We start from the raw sequence: 27791 nt of genomic DNA on the forward strand, positions 1-27791 counted from the left end.
CACAAATGAGAAAAGAGAAATAACCACCAACACTAGAAATACAAACGTTTATAAGAGAACATTATGAAACATTATATGCCAGCAGCCCCGAACCTGGAAGAAATAGATCAATTCCTAGAAATATATAACATAGTAAAAATGAAAAAGGAAGAAATAAGAAACTTGAACACACAGATAACCAGCAGAGAAATTGAATCAGCAAAGAAGAATCTCCCAACAGGAGACGCTTATATCAATAGAATAGAATGGAAAGCCGAAACAAGATACAAACCTGTAACTCGGGGATCCCTGGGTGGCGCAGCAGTTTGGCGCCTGCCTTTGGCCCAGGGCGCGATCCTGGAGACACGGGATCGAATTCCACGTCGGGCTCCTGCTGCATGGAGCCTGCTTCTCCCTCTGCCTGTGTCTCTGCCTCTCTCTCTCTCTATCATAAATAAATTAAAAAATTAAAAAAAACCTGTAACTCTATGGTCCATTAATCGACAACAAGGCAGGAAGGAATATCCAATGGCACAAAGACAGTCTCTTCAACAAACCCTAACCCTGACCCCAGGATAAGAACAAATGGTGTTGGGAAAACTAGGCAGCCAAATGCAGAAGAAGGAAACTGGACAACTTTCTTACACCATATATATAAAAAATAAATTCAAAATGGATGAAAGACCTAAATGTGAGACCTGAAACCATACAAAGAAGAAAACATAGGCAGCAACATCTTTGACATTGGCCATTGGATCTTCTTTCCAAGTATGCATCTGAGGTGAGTGAAACAAAAGGAAAAATCCTATTGGGAGTTCATCAAATTGAAAAGCTTCTGCAAAGTGAAGGAAACAAGCAATGCTAAAATGCAACACACAAAATGAGAGGAGATATTTGTAAACAACACATCCAATAAAGAGTTAGTATGCAAAATACGTAAAGCAAATATAAATCTCAGCATCCTAAACACAAATTATCCAACTGCAGATGGGCAGAAGACATGAATGGACTTTGTCTCTGACAAGACATACAGATGGCCACCAGACACATGGACAGACACACAGCGCCACCCATCATCAGGGAAATGCAAACCAAAACCACATTGAGATGTCACCTGACAGCTGTCAGAATGGCTAAAATTAACAACACAAGAAACAACAGGTGTCGGTGAGGCTATGGAGAAGGCGGAGCCCCGTTACACTCCTCGTGGTCCTGTGAACAGGTGCAGCTACTGTGGAATACAGTGTGGAGGGTCCTCAAGAAGTTAAAAGTAGAAGTACCCTATGATTCCAAAATTGCACAGCTAGGTAGTTATCCCGAGGATATAAAAGTAGTCTCTTAGATTCAAAGAGGGACACGCAGCCTAGTGTTTAGTGGCGTTATCAACAATAGCCAAACTGTGGATACAGCTCAGATGTCCATCGACAGATGAATGGGCAGAGACGATGTGGTAAATATACACACTGCGACATCACTTGGTCATCACAAGGGATGAAATGAAGCCATTTACAATGACGTGGGAGAAGTGGAAAGGACTTATGCTCAATGAACTCAGTCAGAGAAAGACAGATACCAAATACCATACAATTGCATTCACATGTGAATTTTAAGAAATCAAACAAATTGGCAAGGGGATCGATGGGGTGGGATGAGAGAAGCAAACCAAGAAACTCACTCTTAACCACAGAGAATAAACTAATAGATAAGAGGAAGTTGGGGGAGATGGGGAATCAGGGGATGGGGATAGTGGAGGGCACCTGTGACCAGTACCAGGCATTGTATCCAAGGGTTGAATCAGTATGTGGTAAACCTGAAACTATATCATACTGTGTTTACAAACAGGAATTCATTAAAAGTTTAAAATAATAATTGTTAGTATTGATGAAACATGTGCGCACAAGAGATAAAATCAGAAAGGCAACTGAAAATCCAAATAAAGAGTATTTAGATCCACAAATCCCCTCCTTAGCTCAGCTTGGGGAAGCCTGCCATGTCTTTTCTGACCCCAGCAGAAGCCTGGATTTTGATTCTCTGGGGAGGCCACTGACTTGGTGGAGTCAAGCTATCTTTGAACCCAAAACTTAAATAGAGTGCATAAAACTAAACTGCCCAAGATACTAGGAGTCCCAGTGCACGCACAGGCCAAGACCCAAACTCTAACCTACACAGACATAACCCTTACCCTACTCTTAAGCCTAATGTTAACCTAAACCTTAAACAAGACCTATCACTAATCAAAAACCAAACACAAACCCCAAGACCGAAACACATTCACTGAATTTCCTGCCAAACCTCACCCTAACTCCTAAACCTATTCTAAACCCTTAACCCTGAGCGCTACCTTAAATCTAACCCTAACCTCTAAACCTAAACTTAACTTAATGTACTCAAATCCTATTCCTGACCTTAACCTGTACCCTAACCCTAACCCTCTAATACTAATCCTATCTCATACCCAAACTGTACCCTAACCCTTACCCTAAAACTAACCCCTAACCCACTCCCTAAATGTATCTATTACCCTCTTCCAAAACCCTACCCTGACCATGACCTGTCCCTAACCCTAACCCCTAACCAAACATTAACCTGAAACCTAGTCCTAACCCCTATCCTAACCCTAACTCTCGCCCTAATTCTAAACCTAGACCTAAGTATAAGCCTAACCCCTCACCCTAAACCCTCACCCTAACTCACACCCTAACCCCTAACCCTAACTGCAAACCTAAGCCCAACCCTAACTCTAACCATAACCCTAACACCAACTCCTAACCTCTTGCCCTAATCCCTAGAGCCTAAACCCTAACCCTAACAGTAAATCCTGTCCCTTACCCTAACCACCATCCTAACTCTTAACTACTGACCATTACCTTATGCCTCACCTAACCTCTAATCTGTAACCATAAGCATAATCACTAACACATAACATATAATCTAAGGCTAACCACCAACTGCCTCCCCTCCCCTAACCTTACCATTCATTCTACCCTTTCACTTACCATGTGATTCTGAGGACTCCCTTCTGATGTAGACGTGACCCCCAACGGCTCCTCCAGAGTCCTCCAGGGGGTCCAAGCGAGCCGGGCTCCTGTGAGTGTGGACATGGCCCAACGTGTTCCTGAGTCATAGTCAGCGGGTCGAGAGGACACCGGGTCTCCTTTCACTGTGGACTATTTCTCATATCCTCTGGAAGCCTCACAGCAGGCCCTCAGGAAACCGGGGGCTCCTGTCAGCATGGACATGGCCCCATGTCCCCCAGAAAACTCACCGCAGGTCCTGAGGGGGCTGTGGGCTCCTGTCAGCATAGACGCAGCCCCATATGTCCTGAAGCCATAGTGCTGGTCCTGAGGAGGACGGGGTTCCGTCAGGGTTGACGTGGCCCCTTCTTTTCCTCAAGCCTCACCATAAGACCTGAGGAGGCTGGGGCCTCCTGTCAGCATGGATGTGGCCCATAATCTTCCCAAACCTTCACATTGGGTTCTGAGGAGGCTGAAGACTCCTGTCAGTGTGGATGCGGCACCCACATTTTTCTCAGGCCTCACCACAGGCCCTGAAAAGGCTGGGGTCATCTGTCCGCATGGACACATCCCCATATTTCCCCAAGTCTACACCGGGGGTCCTGAGGAAGTCAGGGTCCTGTTCTGTCCATGTCTCCCCAAGTCCTCCCGAAGCATCACCGAGGGTTCTGAGGAGGCCGGGGCTCCTGTAACCATGAATGTGGCCCCCAGGTTCCAGAAGCCTCAACTTATGTCCTGAGGGGCCTGGGAGCTCCTGCCAGAGTGGACGTGGCACCACATTTCCTGAAGCCTCCCTGCAGGTCCTGAGGCTGCTCAGGGGTTCCTGTCAGTGTGGATGCAGGCCCACAATTTACTGAAAACTCCCCGAGGGTCCTGAGGTGGCTCAGGGCTCCTGTCAGTGTGGATGTGGACTCACATCTTCCTGAAGACTCCCCGCGGGTCCTGAGGCGGCCCAGGGCTCCTGTCAGGGTGGATGCAGGCCCACATCTTCCTAAAGCCTCACCGCGGGTCCTGAGGAGACTGGGGCTCCTGTCAGCATGAACGCGACCCAATTTCCCCCTGAAGACTTCCCGAGGGTCCTGTGGAGGCTTCAGCTCATATCGTAGATGCGTCCCCACATCCCAATCAGGCCTCCCCAGCACAGGCTGCCTCCTGTTAGTGCAGGCAGAGGAGGCCTACTGCACATGGGCGCCCCATGGGAGGGGGCTGGGCTCGGGCGCCCCATGCGGGACACTCAGGCGCTGCAGGAGGCTGTGCAGGAGGCAGCGTGTGCTCCATAGGCCCCACCTGCCTCCTTTCAGGCTCCACCTGGGGCCTGTTAGCTTCTGAAACATCTCGCTGAAAAGTAGCCCAACATCCGGCTTCCCCAAAAATACTTAAGGACAAGGAATTGGAGCCCACAGGACGCGAAATGAAATGTGGACCAGACTTTTACCGCGTCCTGCAAATCTCACTCAACTCTCTTCCCCTGTGGGCGGGACCGCAGGTTGGTGCAGTGTGGAGGCCCCTGGAAACAGTGTGGAGGCCCTGGAAACAGTGTGGAGGCCCTGGAAACAGTGTGGAGGCCCCTCAGGAAGTTAAAATAGAGCCACCCTGCGACCAGGAGGTGAACTGCCTGGAGCTCACTCCGAAGATACAGATGCAGTTAGAAGTGGAACAACTGCACCCCAATGTCCACAGCAGCTGGGTCCACAGTAGCCACACTGTGGGAGGAGCCTCGGTGCCCTGTGGCAGATGATGGATAAAGAGGATGGGAGATAGATGATGGTCATAGAGAGAGGAATGGAACTCAGCTATCAAAGAGAAGGAAATCTTGCCATTTGCAATGATGTGGATAGAACTAAAGGGATCATGTTAAGTGAAGTAAGTCACTCGGGAAAGAGAATGACTGTGTGGTGTCATTCATAGGTGGAATTAAAGAAGCAAAACAGATGAACTACTGTGATGGGAAGGAAAGACAAATAAGATCAAAACAGATACAGGAAATACAGACTCTTAACGATAGGAAATGAACTGAGGGTCGCTGGAGGGGTGGGGGCATAACAGGGGAAATAGGAAAGTGCTGCATCTCACTCTGTCCTACTTCTCAAATACTGATTTGCTGTTCGGGGTTATTTGTTGAGGAGGATGGATGTGATGTTTTTTTTTTTTCCTATTTCTAAGTTCTGCCACCATGATTTTGATAGAAATGACATTGAAACTGAGGGTGGCTTCAGGAACTGTGGACATTTTCACAAGATGAGGCTCCCACCCAACGACCCCAGGAAGGCCTCCCAGAGCCTGGTATGGCTCAGTGTACAAGTCTTGTGCTCCTTTGGTTCAGTCTCATTATTTCTCCTTGATGCTCCTGAGAAGGCCTTCACGTCCTTCCCTTCCTTCCTGAGTGCTCATTGTCGGGATACAGCAAGTCTATTCTGCTCTGTAGGGTCAGTTTGTGTCCCGTGATTTCCTGAACTCACTCCTTAGTTCTAAGAGGTTTTGGTGTAGACTCTCGTGTTTCCTGTTTCTACTTCCGCATCTTCAGCATAAAGGGACAGTGTGACGTCCCCCTTCCAGGTGTGGAACCTTTTATTTTTACAGCTTAATGTCCTAGAAAGCCCCACAATTGAATCAAAACTGAGCCCAGGCCAAGGGCAGGAAGCCCCTATTAGAATGAGAACAGAGCTCATTGCGCTTGAATGCCCAAATCAAAATGTAAACAGAACTTGAGGAATTACTCCAGCCCTTCTGGAGGTCCCTGAGACCAGCCCTTAAAACTAAGCTAAAACCCACCTCAGGGTACAAGTCCCTGCTCCACTCTGTCGGGTATACTTGGACACAAGCTCGAGGTGGTAAATAAACCCTCGTATGTTTGCGTCAGTGTCAGCTTCTCGGAGGTTTCTCGGATTCGCAATCTTGGGCACAACAGTCTGAGATAAAAAAAGAAAACCAAAAGAAGCTCGGACGCAGGTAGTGATCGCAGGATTCTGGGAGAAGCGGCAGAGACCCAGGGGCTTGGGAGCTCTTCTGTGGAGGCCCCTGCAGATTGGGGGTAGGATGCTCAGCCCCAGAGCCAGAGGACCCAGAGACCCCACCCATATCCTTCCCACCTGGGCCGGGTCTGAGGAAGCAGCACAGCGCCACCCGCTGGGGGCCAGACGCGCTGAAGCCCACCCCACCTCTGACCCCACTGATGCATCTCCCAGGCAGATGTGCACCTGACAATCAGCGCCATGGCCAATCCCCAGACCCTGCACAGACCACTCGCTGCCACCAAGGTGTTGGACCACAGAGGCTGCAGAGCTTCAGCTCTGCTTGGAAAGTAGGATCTAGCTTCCTTTGTACTTTGTGCTTTATTTTCATTTATTTTCTTTGATTCTTTTTTATTAATTGCCTTATTTAATTTTTATGTATGTACCTTATATATTTCTCATTTTTAGATTCATGGTACTTTAATTGTGTTTCTTATTTTGGGATTTAGAATCTTTTAACAACCAGCAAAAATAATCTGGTAGTTTTTTTGGGTAGGGCAGTTGTTATTGTTTTTCTTTTTCTTCCTTCTTTCTTTTCTGGAAAAAAATAATGAGATGGAGAAATTCACCTCCATAAAATAATATGAGGTAGTACTCACAGCCAGGAAGTCCATCAATACAAATATATGATGTCTAACTACAGTCTAAAACAATGATTAAAAGATAGCATCTGGGCTGGAAAAAGAGCACAGAAGAAAACTAGAGGATCCTTTACTGTAGAAATAAAAGAAGTAAAATCTAGTCAGGCCAACGTTAAAAATGCTATAACTGAGATGCAGTACTAAGTGGAAGCATTAAAAACAAGGAAGGTTATGGACCACAAAGGCAGAATTCGGAACTCAGCCACTTATTTAAACAATAATATTCATATCATGGGAGACTCCCAAGATGAAGACAGAGGAAAGGTGGGCTTGCTCAGCCATTAGAAATGACAAATAACCACCTTTTCCTTCAACGTGGATGGAAGTGGAAGGTATTATGCTAAGTGAAGTAAGTCAATCAGAGAAAGACAAATATTGTATGTTCTCATTCACTTGGGGAATATAGATAATAGTGAAAGGGAATATAAGGGAAGGGAGAAGAAATGTGTGGGAAATATCAGAAAGGGAGACAGAACATAAAGACTCCTAATTCTGGGAAATGAACTAGGGGTGATGTAAGGGGAGGAGGGCAGGGGTGGGGGTGAATGTGCTCCTCCTCCCCGGTTTTCCCACAGGAAATGAAGGAGGAGGCCCTGTTCTCCTCCAGGGATATCACGCAGGTGGACCTGGATGTCAACAGGATGTTCAGCAGTCACATCATATTTTGGGACTACTACGGGTTAGGGTGAGGTTGAGGGGCCAGGGGGGATCAGGACCCAGGGGAGGACCAGGGGATTCTGGGTAGGGAAAACGTGGCTTCTGAGGCAGGGGGCAAAACAGCAGCCAACAACACACCGCTCCATGGTAGGGTGTTGGGGATGACCTCTATGCCCACACCCCCGGGGCCTCGGGGATGAGGAGGCAACTAGGATGGGGCCTCCAGGGCTTGCCATGGGAGCTGAACCCCAAAGGGGAGAGGGACTGCCCCCTGAGAAGCAGGAGATGGGTGGGGGATGTGAGGGGCATGAACCAGACCTGGGGGCCAGGCGGCATGGCCATGGCTGGAGCAGGACACACATAGATCCCATGAGGGTCAGACGGGTCAGAGTGACACCCACTCTCGGTGCTTTATATATTTCTAAATTCTATGCATTTTATTTGAGACAATTTGCAATTTGAAAACAAACATAGTATGATGAACCCCAGATAATGCCCCCGGTCCAGCCAGGGCCCTGCACTGTCCACACCCGGCCCCAGGGGCAGGGGTCTCAGGAAACCCCAGACTGGAGTCTCCTTTAAGTATAGACGTCTCCTTGTGCATCTTCGAGGAGGGGATGCCCTGTGTCCGCAGGCCCCCCATGACATCCCCCTCATTCCCCACTCCCACTCCATCCCCCTACATCGTCATCCCCAATGGCATCCCACCTACACCATCCCCCTCAAACCCACACAGCCCCACACAATCCCCACCCACACTATACCCCAACACCATCCGCCTTACACCATCCACCACACTCCACCACCATCATACCCCTGCCCCCACAACTTCCACCCCCACAACATTGGCCCCCAGCAAGGATCCGGTTCAGGTGCCCCCTGTGGGACAAGCTCAGCCTCCCCGGGGTTCTCTGGATACCCTGATCCCATCAGAAGCCCGGGTGTCCCATAGAGTACCCAGGGGTTGCAGGGAGGAGGGAAGACAGGGAGCCCCCAACAGGGTGTGTGCAGGTGAGTGGTGCAGGGGACGCACTGTGCCCTGTCTCCGCCCACTGTCCCTCCTGGAAGGCGGCTTACACTGCACAGGACACCAGCCCCTAACCCAGGGGCATTTGGGCTGGCCTGGCCCCGGGCTCTGTGAGGGCGGGGGTGATTTGAGCCCCCACCCCAGTCCCAACAAAAAGACTAATGGGATCCAGTCCCCCATGGCCCTGGGCAGCCCTGGATTCTGGCCCCACGCTGAGGGAGCCCTCTCACAGCTGGATGTGACCTCCTGGATCCTGGGCGTGCCCCACAGATCCAGGTCGCTGACCTAGGGCAGCCCTGGGGATCCCAGGACACCCAAGGTTGGGGAGGGCAGAGGTGGGCCGGTGGGACCCACCCACACCCACACTAGGAGGCAGGCCCCTGCAGGTGCTGGGGCCTCAGGGGCCCCGTGGCTGGGGTCCAGCTGCCCTGCGGGGACCCAGCTAGGAGCCCATGAGCTGCAGGTCAAGGTCAGCTCTGCTGTCCTCAGAACCGTCTCTCAGGCTGAAACCTCAGACACACGCCCCCACCCCAGGTCCATACATGCTCCCAGGTGGGGGACTCCAGCACTCGCACCCCACCTATGTGATTCTTGCCCTCCCCTAAAGGACAGACATTCCCTCCACAGGGGAAGGTGCACACCCTCCACTCTGAGCCCATTTGCTGTAGAATGTCAATAAAGTGTTGTGATGCGAAAATGGACAGACGGACCGTTTCTGTGTCTCCCAGAACTCTGTGCACGGGGCGTGGATAGATCCACAGAGAGGAGGAGGGGACACCACCCAGTCCCCAAACAGCCCCTGCAGGGTCACCGCAAGGCACACACAGCTGACGTCCCCACGTGCCGTCCAGGGGTGGCCAGACGCTAGGGTCAGGACCCCACAAACTATACTGTGACTCAGCCTGTGCCCAACAGGCCAGGAGGGCCTAGGACAGAGTGACGGCCACGGAGCCTCAGGTCAGCAGGGTCTCTGTAAAGCGACCTGGGAGGTCTGTGCTCCCTCTGTCAAGGGGGCCGGGGCTGGCTGGTTTCTGAGGTACCTTCTACCCTCCCCGTATCTCTGTGCCTGTGTGCCTGGGGAACAGCGGGCCTATGGGGCTGTCAGCATGACCCTGGACGGGATGTCAGGACAACAGGACCTTGTGTTGTGCCCAAGATTGCAAATCCAAGAAACCACTGTTGAGCCGTCACTGATGCAAAATCCCGAGGATTTCTTTACAAGCTGGAGCTTGAGTCCAAGTGCCCCCAACACAGCGGAGCAGGGATTTGGATCCTGAGACTAAGAGGCGTAGCAACTTTAAAGGGGCCAGTGGCCCATGGGATACACAGAAAGTTGCACAGTCGTGTCGGTCCACACGCAGGTGGCCGATTGAATTACACCTTACCCTATAGGATCCACTTGACCTGGCCTATTTCTTTGGTGAGAATCGGCGTGCAGTTTTGGCGGGCACAAAGCAGGGTTACATTGTTATGAGCCGATTTCTGATTAGGGTGTGCCCAGCAGCATGACTGGGTTGGGGCAGCACCTTAAGACATAAGCAGGTTATGTGGGGGTCATAGGGGAGGTGGTGGGTGTAGCACAAAATGGAATCAGTCCTGCTCTGCTTGTCCAGGGGTAGGGGATTTTTGTTAAATTTCCTGGGTCCCACACTTGCAGTTCATGCACCTGGGCCACCCTCACCAGGTGGACTCAGTGTGCACACCTTGTGGTGCTGGATCTCTAACACCAGCGTGTAGAGGGCACCCTCCTCACCCTAGTGAGTAGGGGCTGGGTGAGCATGGGGCTCGGCATGAAGGCCAGGCAGCACAGGGGACCGAGGAACCCCAGCCCCATCACCACCCCTACTCCCACTCACAGGCTGCACCATGGCTCCCCGTAATGGGCACCTGACGCCTCTGGAGATCCCCCAAGGGCGGCCCCGAGGTCCCGCTCCCTGCTGGAGAGGCATCAGGGAGAAGAGAAGCAGCTGGCGCTCAGCAGGACCCACTGCCTGACATAGGAATGTGGCTGAGCCAGACCTTCCAGCTCAGCTGATCTTCAAGCGGAAAGTCACTACACGAGCCAGCCCCGGGTCAGCCAGGAGAGTCCAGCTAGCTGCCCAGCTCCAGCTCCAGAAATGATGTTCTGCCAACCATTTCGGTGTTTCGGTGACCCAGCCAGAGGATCCGATAGCTGCACGTGATAGCTGCATGTGATAGACACAAACACACCCTGAAACCAACAAAAGTCGGAATCCTCCAGTGTTGTCAAACAGCCATCGAATGGTTACATACACGACGCTATGGTCCCCAGTAGGATACATGGAAGACGCTATAAATCACGACTGCAGAGGTGCTGGAGGCAAGGAGATGTGCCTGCTGGGTTCCAACAAGGAGAGCAGAGGGCTAGGAAGCATACTTCAATGGGGGGCCCCTCTTAGGAAAGGACACCAGGTCCCTGTGAATGCTACGGATTGTGAAATCTTTCCTCCTCTCCTTCAGCTTCTGGATTTCCTCCTCCTTTCTTCTTCCTAATTCTAGTTTACCCTCCACCCTGCATCCAAAACAATGACCAAAGAGGCTTCTTTATGATATCCGATCCTAAAAGGATGCTGAGCTCTGGCCCAGGGTTCAGAAATGATCATTTTCTAGGTGTATGCTGATCCCCCGAACTCGTGCCTTCATGGCTCTTCTCTCCCTACAGAACGAGGGGAACCACAGGTCTTACAATGAAAGACGCCCACTTCCACTCGGGCGGGACTGTCCCTTGTGGAGGACATCATCTGGGCCAAGTAGTCCAAATGGGGTGATCAAGAATAGGTCGCAGGTGAGACATAAGCAAGCACTTACCTTTGATATCATGCTTTATTTGTTCATCCATTTATTATTTGTTAAATATTTTAATTTTATGTCCTGTCTATACCCAACACGGTGTTCAAACTCATAACCCTGAGTTCAAGATACCCCAACCAGGCCAACCAGGCACCCCAGTGCCATGTTTCATAACTCTTTGCTTCCTTGTCTATCTCTGCATCGAACTGGAACACTGAGTCCTTGACGGGGAGCTTTAGTAACCTCCGAATCTTAGAATGTTCTCACTGTATCCCAATCCTAGATTGACATTTACCATTGAATAGCACTTTAAATAAATAGTCAGTAAGATAACTACTACAGAAAAGGAAATTATCAAATTTTCACATATGTGGTCCCTGCTCCCTGGGCTCCCAGGGAAGCTATGGTTTCTTTAACATTGATCAAGGTCCAAATGACTGCACCACACCTCAAAGCGTGGGCTCAGTTTCTGCCCTGACACATGCAACACGCCTGCTTCAATTAACATGTATCAATCAATCAAAGGGAGCCTAACTGGCTCAGTGTGGTTCATAAGAACATGGGACTCTTGTTCTTGGGGTAGCATGTTCAAGCCCAATGTTGGCTGTAGAGATTGCAGAAAAATGAAATCTTAAAAATATCAATAAGTTTATCTTGGGGAGACATACAAGGGCAGGGATCCAGCTGATGGTTCTACGCACAATATTATGCAGCAGAGCACAAAATGTGAACTTTCAGATGTCTCCTAGAGTGGGGGACACACCAGCCTTAGGTGTTCAGGTGGAGAAGTCAGGGGCAGTCCCTGGAGCGACAGGGTGGGCTCAGGATCCACAGGTCTCAAGGCACCAACTGTTCCCAGGCACAGGAGTGGGAATACGGCTGGGAGCAGTGGGACTCGGGCCAGCTCTCTGCCCTGTGTGGCCATAAGCTGCAAACCCCTGTGCAGTCACGGGGCCACGTTCCTGGGACAGGACAGCAAAGGCCAGGAGTGGGAGGACACCCTCCCGGGCAGGAAGAGCACAGGTCTCCACCAGGACAGCCCCTAAAATTTGGAGTTTTAAACTTCAGTATCTTGTCTGTGTGGAGGCTGACAAAATTGAGGCGGTTCCACTTTAAGTTCACTGTTAGCACAAGTACTGCCATCCCAGGCCCCTGTGAATAAGAGCTAAAATTTACATTACTTCAGTTACAGGAAAAGGAAAAAAAACAGCTTACAGCTTAAGGTCCCAGAAAGCCCCATATAAAATGAGAACAGAGCTCAATGCCCTTGAAGGCCCCATATCAAAATGTAAACAGAACTTGAAGAATTGCTCCAGCCCTTCTGGAGGTCCCTGAGACCAGCCCTTAAAACTAAGCTAAAACCCACTTCGGGGTCCAAGTCCATGCTCCGCTGTGTCAGGTGTACTTGGACGCAAGCTCGAGTTTGGAGATCAACCATCGTGTGTTTGCATCGGTGTTGGCTCCTCAGTGGTTTCTCGGATTTGCAATCTTGGGCACAATACCTCCATGTCCCCTCCCCACCTGGGCTGACCACCTGTCCCCTCCCCCACAGGCTGACCCTCAGTCTCCTCCCCGCCAACAACAGCTTGGAACAGGCCCTCACACAGGTCCCATGGGCTCGGTGGGTACTCCCGCCATCCCCGGCCTCCCAGGGCAAGGCAGGAGGTTTCGGCAGACCCACTCCCATGGTGTCCCCAGGGCTCCCTGCCCAGCATGGCAACTCGTGACAGGTCGGGGTCTGTGTCCCTGATGCGGGCTCCTGCTCCCCGGTTTTCCCACAGGAAATGAAGGAGGAGGCCCTGGTCTCATCCAGGGACATCACGCAGATAGACCTGGACATCAACAGGACATTCAGCAGCCACACTATGTTTTGGGTCTGCTAGTGGGTCGGGTGAGACTGCTGGGCCAGGGGGCTTAGGGGCCCCAGGGGAGGCCTGGGGGTTTCTGGGTAGGGAAAACGGGGCTTCTGAAGCCGGGGGGAGCAACAGCAGGCAACAACACACCACTCCATGGTAGGGTGATGGGGATGACCCACATGCCCCCAACCCCGGGGCCTCTGGGATGAGGATGCTAATTGGATGGGGCCTCCAGTGGTTTCCATGGGAGCTGAACCCCAAAGGGGAGAGGGATGGCGCCCTGAGAAGCAGGGGATGGGGTGGGGGACGTGGGGGGCAGGAACTAGACCTGGGGACCAGGTGGCATGGCCGCGGCTGGAGCAGGAAACACATCAATCCCATGAGGGTCCAACGGGTCAGAGGGACACCCACTCTCGGTGCTTTATATATTTCTAAATTCTATGCATTTCATTTGAGACAATTTGCAATTTGAAAACATACATAGTATGATGACCCCCAGATAATGACCCCGGTCCAGCCAGGGCTCTGCACTTACTACACGGCGCCACAGGGGCAAGTGTCACAGCAAACCCCAGGCTGGGGTCGCCTTTAACTGTAGACGTCTCCTTGTGCATCTTAGAGGAAGGGGATGCCTGTGTCCGCAGGCCCCCCACGCCATCCTTCTCATTCCCCACCCCCACATCATCGCCCTACATCATCATCCCCAATGGCATTCCACATAACACCATCCCCCTCACAGCCACACAGCCCCACACAATCCTAACCCACACTACACCCCAACACCATCCCCCCTACACCATCCCACACACTCCACCACCATCATGCCCCTGGTCCCACACCATCTACCCCACACCATCGGCCACCAGCAAACCCGGTACAGGTGCCCCCTGTGGGACATGCTCAGCCTCCCTGGGATTCTCTGGATATCCTGCTCCATCAGAAGACCGGGTATCCAATAGAGCACACAGGGGTTGCAGGGAGGAGGGAAGGCACGGAGTCCCCAACAGAGTGGGTGCAGGTGGGTGGTGCAAAGGACCCACTGTGCCCTGCCTCTGCCCACTCTCCCTCCTGGAGTGTGACACACCCTGCACAGGACAACAGCCCCTAACCCAGTGGGACCTTGGCTGCCCTGGCACCAGGATCTGTGGGGGCTCGGTTGATTTCGGCCCCGCCCAGGCCCAACACAAAGACTAATGGGTTCCAGCTCCCCATGGCCCTGGGCAGCCCTGGATTCTGGCCCCACGCTGAGCGAGCCCTCTCACAGCTGGATGGGGCCTCCTGGGCCCTGGGCGTGACCCACAGATCCAGGTCGCTGACCTAGGGCAGCCCTGAGGATCCTGGTACACCCCAGGGGGGGAGAGCAGAGGTACACCGGTGGGCCCCACCGGCACCCACACCAGGAGGCAAGCTCCTCCAGATACTGGGGCCCCAAGGGGCCTGAGGCCGGGGTCCAGCTGCCCTGTGGGAACCCAGCACAGGAGCCCATGAGCTGCAGGTCTAGTTCAGCTCTGTTGTCCTCAGAACCGTCTCTCAGGCTGAAAACTCAGGACACACGCCCCCACACGGAGTCCACACATGCTCCCAGGTGGGGGACTCCAGCACTTGACCCTCAACCCATGTGATTCTTGTCCTCCCATAAAGGACAGAAAGGTCTCCATCCCCAGGTGAAAGTGCGCACCCACGGCTCTGAGCCCATTTACTGTAGATAGTGAATAAAGTGTTGTGCACAGCCAGCCCTTTTCTGTGTCTCCCAGAACTCTGTGCACAGGGCGTCGAGAAACCCACAGAGAGGACGAGGGGGTATCACCCAGGCCCCAAACAGCCCCTGCAGGGGCACCGCAAGGTACACACAGCTGACGTCCCCACGTGCCTTCCAGGGGCGGCCAGTCGCCAGGGTCAGGACCCCACAGACTATACTGGGACTCAAACTGTGCCCCATGGGCCAGAATGGGCTAGGACAGAGTGACAGCCAGGGAACTTCAGGTCACCAGGGTCTGTGCAAAGCGACCTGGGAGGTCTGTGCTCCCTCTGTCCAGGAGGCCGGGGCTGGCCCGGTTCCGGGGCACGTACTACCCTCCCCGCATCCCCATGCCAGTGTGCCTGTGGCACAGAGGGCCTGTGGGGGGCTCAGCGTGGCCCTGGAAGGGATGTCAGGACAGCAGGCCCTTGTGTTGTGCCCAAGACTGCGAATCTGAGAAACCACCAAGGAGCCGAGACCGGTGGAAACTCCGAGGGTTTCTCTACAAGCTGGAGCTCGGGTCCAAGTGCACCTGACACCGCGGAGCAGGGACTTGGACCCCGAGACCAAGAGGCATAGCAGCTTTATAGGGTCAGTGGACCGTGGGATATGCAGAAATTTGCAGTCATTTCGGTCCACACGCAGGTGGCTGATTGAATTACAACTTACCCTATAGTATCTACTTGAGCTGGCCTATTACTTTGGTCAGAATCAGTGCGCAGTTTTGGGGGACACAAAGCAGGGTTACATTGTTATGAGCCAATTTCTGATTAGGGTGTGCCCAGCAGCTTGACTTGGGTGGGGCAGCGCCTTAAGCCATAAGCTGCTCATGTGGGGGTCATAGGGAAGGTGGCGGGTGTAGCACAAAATGGAATCAGTCCTGCTCTGCTTGTCAAGGGGTAGGGGATTTTGTTAAATTTCCTGTGTCCCAACTTGTAGCTCGCGCACCTGGGCAACGCTCACCAGGCAGATTCAGCGTGCACACCTTGAGGTGCTGGATCTATCACAGCAGCGTGTGGAGGACACCCTCCTCGCCCTAGTGAGTAGGGGCTGGGTGAGCATGGGGCTCGGCCTGAAAGCCAGGCAGCACAGGGGACTGAGGAACCCCAGCCCCGTCCCCACCCCGACCTCCACACACAGGCAGCCTCAGGGCCCCCGCCATGGGCACCCGGCTCCTCAGGAGCTCCCTCCAGGGAGGCCCCGAGGACTAACTCCCTTCTGGAGAGGCATCGGGGAGAAGAGAAGCAGCTGGCGCTCGGCAAGAACCACTGCCGGACATGGGAATGTGGCCGAGCAGACCTTCCAACTCAGCTGACCCTTTGGCTGAAATTCACTACAGGAGCGAGCCCCGGGTCAGCCAGGAGAGCCCTGCTTGCCACCCAGCATCAGCACCACAAATGATGTTTTACCAACCATTTCGGCATTTGGTTTACCCAGCCAGAGGATCCGATAGCTGCACGTGATAGCTTCATGTGATACACACACACACCCCACCACCAACAAAAGTCAGAATCCCCCCAATGTTGTCAAACAGCAGCTGGATGGTTACATACACGACGCCGTGTTTCCCAAAAGGATACCTGGAAGACGCTATAAACCATGACTGCAGAGGTGCTGGAGGCACGGAGATGTGCCTGCTGTGTTCCAAAAAGGAGCACAGAGGGGCAGGAAGCATCCTACGGAGGGGGTGTCCCTCCTAGGAAAGGACACCAGGTCCCTGTGAAGGCTACGGATGGTGAAATCTATCCTCCTCTCTTTCAGCTTCTGCTGAATTTAGTAGGAACTAAATGCCATTTTCTTCAATCATAATAACAAAAATTTATTTTATGTTTTTAAATTTCTTTTTATTGGAGTCCAATTTGTATGAATTCTTTCTTCAGCAAGGGTGTCATTCAGGATAGAGAGAAAGATTTTCCCAGAAAGGCAAAGTATAAAGGAGTTCATGACCCCTAAACCAGTCCAGTAAGGAATGTTAAGAGGGACTCTTCTAGTGGGGGAGAAAAAGAGACCAAAAGCAACAAAGACTAGAAAGGCCCAGAGAACGTCACCAGAAACACCAACTCTACTGGTAACACAAAGGCACAAAGTTTATTTCTTTGAATAATCACTCTGAATGCTGATACTAAATGCTCCAATCAAAAGATATAGGGTATCAGAGTGCCTTAAAAAACAGGATCTGCGATGCCTGGGTGGCTCAGGGGTTGAGCCTCTGCCTTTGACTCAGGGTGTGATCTCAGAGTCTGGGATCGAGTCCCATATTGGGCTAATGGTGGGGAGCCTGCTTCTCTCTTGGCCTAATTTTCTACCCCCCCCCTATCTCTCTCTCTCATGCTCTCAAAAATAAAATTGTTATTAAAAAAACAAGGTCCGTCGGTATGCTGCCTACTAGATGCTCACCTTAGATCTATAGACAACAGCAGATTGAAAGTCAGGGGATGGAAACTCATCTATCACGCTAATGGTTATGAAAAGAAAGCTAGAGGACCAATACTTATATTAGACAAACTAGATTTGAAACCAAACCCTGGGGTTCCCCTGGAGGCTCAGTGGTTGAGCATCTGCCTTCGGCTCAAGGTGTGTTCCTGGGATCCCAGGATTGAGTCCCACATCGGCATCCATTTGGGAAACCTCTTTCCCTCTGCCTATGTTTCTGCCTCTGTTTCTCTGTGTATCTCTCATGAATAAATAAATAAAATATTCAATCTCAAAAAAGAAAGAGCAAATACTGTAAGAAGTGATGAAGAAGGGCATTATTTCATAGTTAAAAAGACTATCAGGATGAAACAACTAAATATTTATGCTGCCAACATGGGAGTACCTAATATGGAAATCAAATACCAATAAATGTGCAGGAACTCACTGATAATAATACAATGACAGGGGATTTTAACACCTACTCACTTATGGCAATTGTCCAATCATCTATGCAGAAAATCAACAGAGGAACAATAGCCTTGACACACTGGACCACAGGGACTCAACAGATATAGTCTGAACATTTCTTCCTAAAGCAAATTACACATTCCTTTCAAGTACACATGGGACATTCTCCAGAACAGATCATATCATGGGCCACAAATCAGCCCTAAACAGGTACAACAGGTACAAGAAGGTTGATATCACACCCTGTACATTTTTTAACACGACGCTATGAAACACGAAGTCAATAGTAAGAAAAAAATTTGGACAGACCAAAAATACATAGAGATTATGAACATCATACTAGAGAATGAATAGAGCAACCAGGAAATTAAAGAGGAAATTTAAAACAAATGAAAATGAAAACATGTTTCTTCAAACCTCTGGGATGTAGCAAAGGCAGTCCAAAGAGGGAAGTACATAGCAATACAGGCCTATCTCAGGAAACAAGAAGTGTCTAATATACAACCTAACCTTACACCTAAATGAGCAGGAAAAGGAATTGGAAACAAAGCCTAAAGCCTACAGAAGAAGGGAAAATATAAAGATGAGAGCAGAAATAAACAATACAGAAATAAAAAAAAACAGTAGAATGGAATAACGAAACTAAGAGCTGGTTCTTCAAAATAATTAATAAAAAAGGGATCCCTGGATGGCCCAGCGGTTTGGCGCCTGCCTTTGGCCAAGGGCGCGATCCTGGAGTTCCGGGATCGAATCCCACGTTGGGCTCCCAGTGCATGGAGCCTGCTTCTACCTCTGTCTGTGTCTCTGCCTCTCTCTCTCTCTCTCTCTGTGACTATAACAAATAAAAAAAATTAATGAAATGGATCAAGCCCTAGCCAGCCTTATGACGAGAAAAGAAAAAAGACCTAAATAAATAAAATCACAAATGAGAGAAGAGTGATCACAATCAACAGCAGAAAAATAAGACAATCATAAGGGAATACTATGAAAGATTATATGCTAACAAATAGGGAGACCTGGAAGAAATGGACAAATCCCTAGAAATGTGCAAACAAGCAAAACTGATATAGGAAAAAATAGAAAATATGAACAGACCCTTAACTAGCAAAGGAATTGAATCAGAAAGGCACCTGGGTGCCTCAGTGGTTGAACATATGCTTTGGCTCAGGTCATGATCCCGGGGTCCTCGGGAATCAAGTCCCACATCAGGCTCCCCGCATGGAGCCTCATTTTCCCTGTGCCTATAGACCTATAGACACATGAAAGACTCTGTGTCTCTCATGAATACATAAATAAAATCTTTAAAAAAGAAAAAAGATAAAAAGATGAGAAAGGACCCAAATAAAATCACATCTGAGAAAAGAGAAATAACCACCAACACTAGAGAAATACAAACAATTATAAGAGAATATGATGAAAAATTACATGCCAGCAACCTAGAACCTGGAAGAAATAGATCAATCCCTAGAAATATATAACATATCAAAAATCAAAATTAAGAAATAAGAAATTTGAACAGACAGTTAACCAGCAAAGAAATTGAATCAGCAATCAGGGTTCTCCCAACAGGAGACGCTTAGATCAATAGAACAGAATGGAAAGCCAAAACAAGATACAAACATGTATCTATGACCCATAATGGACAACAAGGCAAGAAGGAATATCCAATGGCACAAAGACAGTCTCTTCAAGAAACCCTAACCCTGACCCCAGGATAAGAACAAATGATGTTGGGAAAACCAGGCAGCCAATTGCAGAAGAATGAAACTGGACCACTTTCTTACACCATATATATAAAAAATGAATTCAAAATGGATGAAAGACCTAAATGTGAGATCTGAAACCATACAAAGAAGAAAAGATAGGCAGCAACGTCTTTGACATTGGCCATTGGATCTTCTTTCTAGATATGCCTCTGAGGTGAGGGAAACAAAAGCAAAAATCCTATTGGGACTTCATCAAATCGAAAAGCTTCCGCAAAGTGAAGGAAACAACCAAGGCTAAAAGGCAACATACAGGAGGAGGGGCAAGATGGTGGAAGAGTAGGGTCCCCAAGTCACCTGTCCTCACCAAATTACCTAGATAACCTTCACATCATCCTGAAAATCTAGGAATTCGGCCTGAGATTTAAACAGAGAACAGATCGGATGCTACAGTGAGAAAAGTTCATGCTTCTATCAAGGTAGGAAGACGGGGAAAAAGAAATAAAGAAACAAAAGGCATCCAAGTGGGAGGGGCCCCACGAGGAGCTGGGCAAAGGTCAGGGCGAGTGCCCCCCGGTCAGGAGACCTCTGTCCCAGAGAAGCAGGATCTGAACCAATCTTCCTGGGCGGAATGGCGCTTGCAGGGATTCAGAGCAGGACCCCAGGAGGCGGGGATACCCACGGGCTCCCTGGGACACGAACAGACACCTGCACCCCCAGGAGAGTGCACCAAGCTCCCTAAGGGCTGCAGGGCACATGCACTGACTTGGGAGCAGCTCAGAGGGGCTCGGGCAGCGTTCTTCGTGTAGGGGGTTGCATGCCCCGGGAGCAGCTTGGCGGCGGTGCCTCTGGCAGAGGAAGGGGCTCAGTGCAGTGGGGGCTGCGTGGCTCCGGGAGCAACTCGGAGGTGCTCAGGCGGCGGCTCCCTGAGGGGGCTGGGCGACCAGGAGCAGCTCAGAGGGGCTGGGCGGCAGCTCTAGGAATAGGTGGCTGCGCAGCCAGGAGCGCGAATCCAACAGCACAGGCCCCAGAGCACAGGGCGCCAGGACACATCCCAGGATTTGGCCTCCCCGGGGACAGGCAGAGGCCCGGAGGGCCCAGGACAACAAGGACGCTCCTGCCCAGAGCTGAGCAGATCAGCGGCCCCACCCCAGAGCCTCCAGGCCCTGCAGATGGACTGCTCCTGAGTTACTGCGGGGGCTGAATACAGGTTTCCAAAGGTGGCCGCTGCCACTGGGGTTGTTCCTCCTTGGGCCTCACAGGGTAAACTATCCCCACTGAGCCCTGCACCAGGCAGGTGACAGAGCAGCTCCCCCAAGTGCTAACACCTGAAAACAGCACAACAGGACCCTCCCCTAGAAGACCAGCTAGACGCACAAGTTCCAGGGGAAAGTCAAGGGACCTAAAGTATACATTATCAGAAGATACTCCCCCATGTTTTTTTATTCCTGATTGCTTCCCCCACCCTTTTCCCCCCGTTTCTTTCTTTACATTTCTGTTTTTATTCCATTTTTTCTTCTTTCTTCCTTTATTCTTTTTTCTTTTTCTCTTTTCTTTCCTTCTTTCTCTCCTCTCTTTTTCTCCTTTTCCAAATACAATTTGTTTTTGGCCACTCTGCACTCAGCAAAATGACTAGAAGGAAAACCTGACCTCAAAATAAAGAATCAGAAACCGTCCTCTCTCCCACAGAGTTACAAAATCTGATTTACAATTCAAAGTCAGAAAGCCAATCCAGAAGCACTATTATACAGCTACTGGTGGCTCTAGCAAAAAGCATAAAGGACTCACGAGACTTCATGACTGCAGAATTTAGATCCAATCAGTCCGAAATGAAAAATCAAATGAATGAGATTAAATCCAAACTAGAAGTCCTAACAACGAGGGTTAACAAGGTGGAAGAACGAGGGAGTGATGTAGAAGACAAGTTGATGGCAAAGAGAGAAACTGAGGTAAAAAGAGACAGACAACTAAAAGACCAGGAAGACAGATTAAGGGAAATAAACGACAGCCTGAGGAAGAAAAACCTATGTGTAATTGGGGGTCCCGGGGGCACCAAAATGGACAGAGGGCCAGAATAAGTATTTGAACAAATCATACCTGAAAACTTTCCTAATCTGGGAAGGGAAACAGGCATTCAGATCCAGGAAATAGAGAGATACCCCCCTAAAATCAATAAAAACCGTCCAACACCTCGACATTTAATAGTGAAGCTTGCATATTCCAAAGATAAAGAGAAGATCCTTAAAGCAGCAAGAGAGAAGAAATCCCTGACCTTTATGGGGAGGAGCATTAGGGTAACAGCAGACGTCTCCACAGAGGCCTGGCAGGCCAGAAAGGGCTGGAAGGATATATTCAGGGTCCTCAATGAGAAGAACATGCAACCAAGAATACTTTATCCAGCAAAGCTCTCATTCAAAATGGAAGGAGAGATAAAGAGCTTCCAAGACAGGCAGGAACTGAAAGAATATGTGACCTCCAAACCAGCTCTGCAAGAAATTTTAAGGGGGACTCTTAAAATTCCCCTTTAAGAAGAAGTTCAGTGGAACAATCAACAAAAACAAGGGCTGAATAGATATCATGATGACACTAAACTCATATCTGTCCATAGAAACTCTGAACATGAACGGGCTTAATGACCGCATCAAAGGCGCAGGGTTTCAGACTGGATAAAAAACAGGACCAATCTATTTGCTGTCTACAAGAGACTCATTTTAGACAGAAGGACACCTACAATCTGAAAATTAAATGTTGGAGAACCATTTACCATTCAAATGGTCCTCAAAAGAAAGCAGGGGTAGCCATCCTTATATCAGATAAACTAAAATTTACCCCGAAGACTATAATGAGAGATGAAGAGGGACACTAAATCGTACTTAAGGGATCTATCCAACAAGAGGACTTAACTATCATCAATATATATGCCCCCAATGTGGGAGCTGCCAAATATTTAAACCAATTAATAAACAAAGTAAAGAAATACTTAGATAATAATACATTTATACTTGGTGACTTCAATCTAGCTCTTTCTACCCTTGATAGGTCTTCTAACCACATCTCCAAGAAACGAGAGCTTTAAATGATACACTGGACCAGATGGATTTCACAGAAATCTACAGAACTTTACATCCAAACTCAACTGAATGCACATTCTTCTCAAGTGCATATGGAACTTTCTCCAGAATAAACCACATACTGGGTCACAAATAGGGTCTGAACCGATACCAAAAGATTGGGATCGTCCCCTGCATATTCTCAGATCATAATGCCTTGAAATTAGAACTAAATCACAACAAGAAGTTTGGAAGGACCTCAAACACATGGAGGTTAAGGACCATCCTGTTAAAGATGAAATGGTAAACCAGGAAATTAAGGAAGAATTAAAAAGATGCATGGAAACAAATGAGAATGAACATACAACCGTTCAATACCTTTAGGATGCAGCAAAAGCAGTCGTAAGGGGGAAAAACATCACAATACAAGCATCTATTAAAAAACGGGAAACTACACAAATACAAAAGCTAACCTTACACATAAAGAGGCTAGAGAAAAAAAAGCAGATACATCATACACCAAACAGAAGAATAGAGTTAATTAAAATTCGAACAGAGTTCAAGGAAATCGAGACCAGAAGAACTCTGGAACAGATCAACGGAACGAGGAGTTGGTTCTTTGAACGAATTAATAAGATAGATAAACCATTAACCAACCTTATTAAAAGGAAGAGAGAAAATATTCAAATTAATAAAATCATGAATGAGAAAGGCGAGGTCACTACCAACACCAAGGAAATACAAACGATTTTAAAAACATATTATGAACAGCGATACACCAATAAATTAGGCAATCTAGAAGAAATGGACGAATGCCTGGAAAGCCAGAAACTACCAAAACTGGAACAGGAAGAAATAGAAAACCGAAACAGCCCAATAACCAGGGAGGAAATTGAAGCAATCATCCAAAACCTCCCAAGACACAAAAGTCCAGGGCCAGATGGCTTCCCAGGAGAATTCTATCAAACGTTTAAAGAAGAAACCACATCTATCCTACTAAAGCTGTTTGGAAAGATAGAAACAGATAGAGTACCTTCAAACTCGTTCGAGGAGGCCGGCATCACCTTAACTCCAAAACCAGACAAAGACTACACCAAAAAGGAGAATTACAGACCAATATCACTGATGAACATGGATGCAAAAATTCTCAACAAGATACTAGCCAATAGGATCCAAAAGGACTTTAAGAAATTTATTCAGCATGACCAAGTAGGATTTATCCTCGGAACACAAGGCTGGTTCAACACTCGTCAAACAATCAATGTGATTCAACATATCAGCAAGAGACAAACCAAGAACCATATGATCCTCTCATTAGATGCAGAGAAAGCATTTGACAAAATAGGGCATCCATTCCTGATCAAAACACTTCAGAGCATAGGGAGAGACAGAATATTTCTCGTAATCTTAAAAGCAATCTAGGAAAAGCCCACAGCAAATATCATTCTCAGTGGGGCAGCACTGGGAGCCTTTCCCCTAATATCAGGAACAAGACAGGGATGTCCACTCTCACCACTGCTATTCAACATAGTCTGGAAGTCCTAGCCTTAGCAGTCAGACAGCAAAAAGACATTAAAGGCATTCAAATTGGCAAATAAGTAGTCAAACACTCCCTCTTCTCTGATGACATGATATTCTACCTAGAAAACTCAAAAGCCTCCACCCCAAGATTGCTAGAACTCATACAGCAATTTGGTAGCATTGCAAATGCCCAGAAATCAATGGCATTTCTATACACTGACAATGAGACTGAGGAAAGAGAAATTAAGGAGTCAATTTCATTTACAATTGCACCCAAATCATAAGATACCTAGGAATAAACCTAACCAAGGAGGTAAATGATCTATACCCTAAAAACAATAGAACGCTTCTGAAAGAAATTGAGGAAGACACAAAGAGATGGAAAAATATTCCATGCTTATGGATTGGCAGAATTAATATTGTGAAAGTGTCAATTGTACCCAGGCAATGTACATGTTTAATGCAAACCCTATCTAAATACCATGGACTTTCTTCAGAGATTTAGAACAAATTATTTTAAGATTTGTGTTGAATCAGAAAAGACCCCGAATAGCCAGGGGAATTTTAAAAAAGACAACCATATCTGGGGGCATCACAATGCCAGATTTCAGGGTGTACTAAAAAGCTGTGGTCATGAAGACAGTGTGGAACTGCCACAAAAGCAGACACATAGATCAATGGAACAGAATAGAGAACCCAGAAGTGGACCCTGAACTTTATGGTCAACTAATATTCGATAAATGAGGAAAGACTATCCATTGGAAGAAAGACAGTCTCTTCAATAGATGGTGCTGGGAAAATGGTCATCCACATGGAGAAGAATGAAACTAGACCACTCTCTTTCACCATACACAAAGATAAACTCAAAATGGATGAAAGATCTAAATGTGAGACAAGAGTCCATCAAAATCCTAGAGGAGTACACAGGTAACACCAATTTTGAACTCAGCCACAGTAACTTCTTGCAAGATTCATCCACGAAGGCAAAAGAAGAGCAAAAATGAACCATTGGGACTTCATCAAGATAAGAAGCTTTTGCACAGCAAAGGATACAGTCAACAAAACTGAAAGACAACCTACAGAATGGGAGAAGATATTTGAAAAAAGACGCATCAGATAGTTTCCGAGATCTATAAAGAACTTCTTAAACTCAACACCAAAGAAACAAACAATCCAATCATGAAATGGGCAAAAGACATGAAGAGAAATCTCACAGAGGAAGACATTGACATGGCCAACATGTACATGAAAAAATGCTCTGCATCACTTGCCATCAGGGAAATACAAATCAAAACCACAAAGAAAACCACCTCAAACCAGTGAGAATGGGGAAAATTAACAAGGCAGGAAACCACAAATGTTGGAGAAGATGCAGAGGAAAGGGAACCCTCTTACACTGTTGGTGGGAATGTGAACTGGTGCAGCCACTCTGGAAAACTGTGAGGAGGTTCCTCAAAGAGTTAAAAATAGGGATCCCTGGGTGGCGCAGCAGTTTGGCGCCTGCCTTTGGCTGAGGGCATGATCCTCGAGACCCGGGATCGAATCCCACATCGGGCTCCCGGTGCATGGATCCTGCTTTTCCCTCTGCCTGTGTCTCTGCCTCTCTCTCTCTCTCTGTGACTATCATAAATAAAAATTAAAAAAAAGAGTTAAAAATAGATCTGCCCTAAGACCCAGCAATTGCACTGTTGGGGATTTTCCTCAAAGATTCAGATGCAATGAAACGCTGGGACACCAGCACCCCGATGTTTATAGCACCAATGTCCACAATAGCCAAAATGTGGAAGGAGGCTTGGAGTCCATTGAAAGATGAATGGATAAGGAATAAGTGGTTTATGTATAAAATGGAATATTACTCAGCCTATAGGAACGACAAATACCCACCATTTTCTTCAACGTGGATGGAACTGGAGGGTATTATGCTGAGTGAACTCAATAGGAGAAGGACACAAAGTGTATGTTCTCATTCATTGGGGAATATAAATAATAGTGAAAGGAATATAAGGGAATGGAGAAGAATTGTGTGGGAAATATCAGAAATGGAGACAGAACATAAAGTCTCCTAACTCTGGGAAACGAACTAGGGGTGGTAGAAGGGGAGGAGGAAGGGGGATGGGGGTGAATGTTTGACGGGCACTGAGGGGGGCACTTGACGGGATGAGCATTGGGTGTTATTATGTATGTTGGTAAATTGACCACAAGTAAAAAGTTAATTTATTAAGAAAAATATTCATGGAAACTAATACGAATGAAGATACTACCATACAAAATCTTAGGAATGCAGCAAAAGCATTCTAAGGGGGAAATACATCACAGTACAAGCATCCATTCAAAAACCTGAATGAACTCAAATAGAAAAGCTAACATTACTCATAAAGGAGCGAGAGAAAAAGCAGCAGATAGATCCTAACCCAACAGAAGAGAATTAATTAAAATTCGAGCAGACCGGGATCCCTGGGTGGCGCAGCGGTTTGGCGCCTGCCTTTGGCCCAGGGCGCGATCCTGGAGACCCAGGATCGAACCCCACATCGGGCTCCTGGTGCATGGAGCCTGCTTCTCCCTCTGCCTGTGTCTCTGCCTCTCTCTCTCTCTCTCTGTGACTATCATAAATAAATAAAAATTAAAAAAAAATTCGAGCAGACCTCAAGGAAATCGATACCAGAAGAAATGTGGAACAGATAAACAAAACCAGGAGTTTGTTCTTTGAAATAATTAATAAGATACATAAACCATTGGCCAGCCTATTAAGAAAAAGAGAGAATAAAGTCTCAAATTAATAAAATCATGAATGAGAAAGGAGAGATCACTACCAATACCAAGGAAATACAAACGATTTTAAAACATATTATGAACAGCCATATGCCAATAAGTTAGGCAATCTAGAAGAATTGGACGCATTCCTGGAAAGCCAGAACCTACCAAAACTGGAACGGGAAGAAATAGAAAACCTGAACAGGCCAATAACCAGGGAGGTAATTGAAGTAGTCATCCAAAACCTCCCAAGAAACAAAGGTCAAAAGCCAGATGGCTTCCCAGGGGAATTCTATCAAACGTTTAAGAAAGAAACCATACCTATCCTACTAAAGCTGTTTGGAAAGATAGTAAGAGATGGAGAACTTCCAAATTCATTCTATGAGGCCGGCATCACCTTAACTCCAAAACCAGACAAAGACCCCACCAAAAACTAGAATTATAGACCAATAGCCCTGATGAACATGGATGCAAAAATTCTCAACAAGATACTAGCCAATAGAATCCAACAATACATTAAGAAAATTATTCAGCATGACCAAGTAGGATTTATCCTCGGGACACAAGACTGGTTCAACACTTGTAAAACAATCAATGTGATTCATCATATCCGCAAGAGAAAAACCAAGAACCATATAATCTTCTCATTAGATGCAGAGAAAGCATTTGACAAATAAAGCATCCATTCCTGATCAAAACACTTCAGAGCGTAGGGATAGAGGAAACATTCCTCATCATCTTAAAAGCCATCAATGAAAAGCCCACAGCAAATATCATTCTCAATGGGGAAGCACTGAGAGCCTTTCACCTAAGATAAGGAACAAGACAGGGATGTCCACTCTCACTAGTGCTATTCAACATAGTACTGGAAGTCCTCGCCTCAGCAATCAGACAACAAAAAGACATTAAAGGCATTCAAATTGGCAAGGAAGCAGTCAAACTCTCCCTCTTCGCCGATGACATGATACTCTACCTAGAAAAACCAAAAGCCTCCATCCCAAGATTGCTAAAACTCATACAGCAATTTGGTACCATTGCAGGATACAAAATCAATGCCCAGAAATCAATGGCATTTCTATACACTAACAATGAGACTGAAGAAAGAGAAATTGAGGAGTCAATCCCATTTATGATTGCACCCAAAAGCAT

Source organism: Canis lupus, chromosome 32 (assembly GCF_048164855.1).
Source record: "Canis lupus baileyi chromosome 32, mCanLup2.hap1, whole genome shotgun sequence".
NCBI lineage: Eukaryota > Metazoa > Chordata > Mammalia > Carnivora > Canidae > Canis > Canis lupus.